The sequence below is a fragment of the Pongo pygmaeus genome, chromosome 7 (assembly GCF_028885625.2).
Source record: "Pongo pygmaeus isolate AG05252 chromosome 7, NHGRI_mPonPyg2-v2.0_pri, whole genome shotgun sequence".
NCBI lineage: Eukaryota > Metazoa > Chordata > Mammalia > Primates > Hominidae > Pongo > Pongo pygmaeus.
The window spans coordinates 90,653,333-90,658,022 of record NC_072380.2 but is presented as its reverse complement, the minus strand read 5'-3'; the positions used below and the strand labels follow the sequence as shown (position 1 = coordinate 90,658,022).

The window sequence follows — 4,690 nt, the reverse complement described above, 5'->3', positions numbered from 1 at the left end:
TGATAAAAAACTGGAAAACACAAGGTTTTGTGAAGTACAAAGCTAGCCTGGGTTTCACACACCAGAAGAAATATGGAAACAATCAGATAGAAATGTGGACATTGTCTGTCCAACCAATCATTGACCTTACTTTTCAAACATCACTTCTCAAGTAGTTGGCTGGGAAAAACTCTTGTATAATTTTGGAGAATGATGGTATTCTGTATACTTGGCCTGTGTAGATTAATAACTTAAGCTCCTAGAGCAAAAATTATCCTCATTTATATATAATTACAGCATATTTAGTTCAGTCTGATAATGAAACTTTATCTACAGTTGTCCAAACATCTTGAATCTAGAAATAGTTATGGGTCTCCAAACAAATCATTTCTAATTTTCATGTGGTAAAGGTAATGACAACTTGAGAACTAGCTCCTACATAAATAATGTCAGAAGATATATCAGTGTTTCTAATTTGTACTCTTCTTTTTCATTTGGCAGATAAACATTTTCAATGGAGATGATGAAATCAGTGCAGACAAGGCTGCTTTCATTTAGAAAGATGAATGAAAAACATACTTCTTAACTAGTGGATTGGCAAACAGACTCAAAGATTTTTAAAAATCTGGCTGTTGTCTGCCTGATTTAAATAGGTGAAAGTATTGAATTTAGAAGGCTTACTTTTAAACTATTTTAAAATAGGAAATTATTATATGAGAAGGCTTGATAGCCTTTGTTTAATCAGTATCAAGAGATATAAAACTTTTGCACTGTTCCATGTCACAAGAAAATTTTTCATGTGACCCTTGCTAAATGACTGGAATTGTACGAAACTGTTCCACATTTTAATGAACCAATATGGATAGCTGCGTCTGTGTATAATACATTATATAAGAAATCATTTTGAAACGTATGCAAAGAACTCAGTTTACCAAATCACAGTACTGCTACTTTTCTGATTTATTTACTAAAAATAAATTTTTAAGGTGTTGCAGAAAATTAAAAAAGTAAATTCAGATGGATTTTTAATTTATTTCAAATAATACAGAGCTCAGTTCTTTTACCTATCCTAAGTTACTAGTTATTGTCTGTCTGTATAGTAAGTCTTATATATGAGATAACTTAAATCTTTGTAAATTAGAAAAACATATATGCACATATGCATATATGTTATATATATATCAGTCATATATAATCTTATTTGTTATTCGGGATAGTCACAAAGATCAAAGCTTATGCATTTAATAAAAAATACAAATTAATTTATTGATAGTATCAAATAATGTTAGAGCTGTTAATGGCAGAGAGAAAAATGTAGTCTGAAATTGCTAGTTAGAAACAAACCAAGAGAGGGCATGACATGCCAAAGATGATGTGAGGAAGATGTATAAATTGAGACTAGAATGTAGGCTATGTTATCTATCTGTCTGTCTATCTATCTATCTATCTATCTATCTATCCATCCCATAGCCATTCATTCATTGAGAGTGGGCTATGTGTTAAGCATTTTGCATGAAAATGCATGTATATTACAGTTCCCAGTCCCTTGCTTTACATGCTATTGTTTAGGAATACCTACTCAAATAGGTATCCCTATTTCAACACTTTGCCTTCTTCACAAAAACATTAAAACATATTAGAGAGTAAATGGGAAAAAAATAGGAGATTTGGAAGATTAGTTTGGGAAATCTATCAAGAAATAGAACAAAAAGTCAAATAGAAAAAAGAAAATTGGAAAACTCATACAAGACATGCAATATCTGCATAATACAATTTTCAGAAAGATGGAGCAGAGAAAAGGTAGAGGGAGAAATCATGAAAATAGTTGTCTCAAGACAAAGGACATAAATTTCTTTACCTAAAAAGCCCACCAAGCACACAAGATAATGGATTAAATTAAACATATCATGGTAAAGTTAAGAATACCACTTAGGAGCAAAGATATGGTTCTAATTGTTCACAGAAAAGAGGGAAATAAATAATAAATGTGTATAGTATTGAGAATTATAATTACTTTAGAATTTTGAACATCAACTCTGGAACCTAGATCGATGAATTCATATGTTCAACATTTTCAAGGAAAATGAAATCTAACCTAGAATTCTATATATGTGCAAACTTAAAGATATTGGAGAGATAAAGGATCTTTAAACATTTTGCTTTTCACATGCCATTTCCCAGGAAGCAATTGTAATATATTCTTCACAAATATGAAGTAGAAAACCAAAAATACGAAACATGTGGGACAAAGAAAGTAAGAGATTCAACCCCAGAGAGAGGTTAAGGGAACCCCCCAGGTGCTATTAAAGGCAGAAAGCAACCTGAGGGTTGTGCCCCGAGCACAGAGAGACCCAGCCCAGATTTCAACAAGTTCATGAATGTGTCAATCTAAGTAGTTTAAAACCTCACCACATAACATGCTTTCCCCCTGATGAGCAGATCAGCGCAGTAAAAGTGAATGGATCTCACTTTAATTGATGAGATGTGAAGACGTTACCGTTTGGATGAGACCATGAGGAGACAATAAAGGTCACGCTAAAGCTGGCTTCTACCTTTTGAGTCTCATTTTAGCAAGAGACTTCGGATTCCTGCAGAGTATAATTCAGAAAAAACCTGCAAATTTACTCTAATCAAAGAAAGCAGCCTCTATATGGCACACGCTCATATATGCCTAAACTACCCTTGAAACATAAAAAACTGGTAGCGGTGACTGACTCTAGGAAAGGGAATTGGGTGTCTAAAGCAAAAAGAATGTAAGAGAATTACTTTTCATTCACCAGTTACTTTTGAATTTTATTCCAAAGGCATATATTATCCAGGCAAATGATGAAAATAAAAAGATGGAAATAAAATGCACCACCCCCCAGAGTGTTTAATCTTCTTAAATGTCTATTTGAGGTGTTCAGAAGCTCATCAGCTCCACAAAGATTCTTCAGAAACAGAGTGATGCTAGGTTATGCCTAGTCCAGCATGCCTGAGCCTAAACATCCCCAGAAGCCAGAACAGGCACCTAGGCCTTATTTATTTGTCAGCAGAAAATGAGTTCAGAAGAGGAGGCCTAAACATACCTAAATGTAATAAGGAACAACAACCACAAAAGGTAAAGAAAGAAAAAAAAATTCCTTAACAAAGTTAATTGGAAAGAATGAAGAGGATGGTGGTAGAAGAAATTATGTGTGCACTGAAACCATTTAAAATGCTGGAATAATTTACACATATATAAATTTCAAAATATGTATGAATTTTTAAGGCAGTGGAATATATTTAATTTTCACAGGAAACACAAAGCTCTGCTAATGGGTTTCATTTTTGAAAGTGCTTATGTTTTGGATTAGGAATTAATGCAAAATTTACCACGTTTTTATTTCGCTTATGCTAAAAGATAGAGGATCTTTTTTAACTAAAGAAAACCAGCAAAAATGTGACAACTTGTAATTAAGCTTAATCTTACATATCAGCAAAAAGTCATGACTCATGGTTCATCTATTTATCTTGATACCTTAGGGCTTATCTGTTTATCTTGCTAGTCATCTTGCTGCATGATGATGTTCATCTATGACTTGAGGTTCCTCTATTTATCTTGCAGCAACATTGTAACATTGAAGTTGCAACATCAATATTAATATTGCCCAAGTGTGCTCTTGAAATGGCCCCTAAACAAATAGCAAGTCTGTGTCTATAACTTCATCCTCTATGATGTTTCAAATTTTATACTATATGAGTAGATATTAAATGCTCGTGTCCACAGAATATATTTCTAAAATTAGAATGACACAGAGAATATTAACATGGTGTTTACACCAGGATGCCGTGAAAATTTGTGAAGTCTTCAATATTTTTATATAAAAACTAGGAGAATTTTTTGCTAGCAAACCAATTCTACAAGGACTACTAAAGAGGTTCCTTTAGATGTAAATAAAAGGACACTATACAATAAACTGAATACATATAAAGAAATGAAGAGCACTGATGAAGGTAACTATATAGGTAAAAGTTAAAAACAGTATAAATGTACTTTTTGTTTGTGATAGTTTTTTTCTCCTCTCTGATTTAAAAGACAAGTATATAAAATGTAATACTTTTTTCTCCTCTCTGATTTAAAAGACAAATTTATAAAGCAGTAATTATAAATCTGTGTTTTTGAGTATATGATGTATATAGATGTAATTTTTATGACAGTACAAGCACAAAGGCAGCTGATGGAATAAAACTTCTTAGAAACAAGTTTTTTAAAAATATCATTGATATTAGGGTGGAATTAAAAATAATTAGTGTGAGTTAAGATGTTAATTGTAATCCTTATCTCAGAAATATAGTTAACAGATAAGAGTTTAGAAGTGGACATTAGAACATAACTATTTTACAACAAAGAATGCAGTGATAGAGGAAGAGGAATAAAAAAAGATACAAGACATGTAGAAAATAGCAAAATGTCAGACAAATTCTAAATGATTAGTAATACATTTACTGTAATAGAATTAAACATTTCAATCTAAAGGCATTTTAAAATGGATTTAAGAATATGCAAACATATGCTTTCTACAGTGATACACTTTAGATTCTAGGACACATGGAATATAAAAGGGTGGAAATAGATATGCCATTAGAATAGTAAAAAAGAAAAATATTGGAAATGGCTAAGCAAATATCAGACAAAATATACTTTAAGATGAAAATTTTTATTAGAGGCAAATAAATTTTAATAATGGTG

At 31.7% G+C, this 4,690-nt stretch overlaps 1 non-coding gene across 1 annotated transcript; it reads left to right on the top strand.

The window, feature by feature from the left end:
• Positions 1 to 3,711: 3,711 nt before the first annotated feature.
• Positions 3,712 to 3,819, top strand: LOC129043282 (U6 spliceosomal RNA). The gene has a single exon (XR_008504375.2). It is a non-coding gene; the product is annotated as a U6 spliceosomal RNA (small nuclear RNA).
• The last annotated feature ends 871 nt before the right edge of the window (positions 3,820 to 4,690 follow it).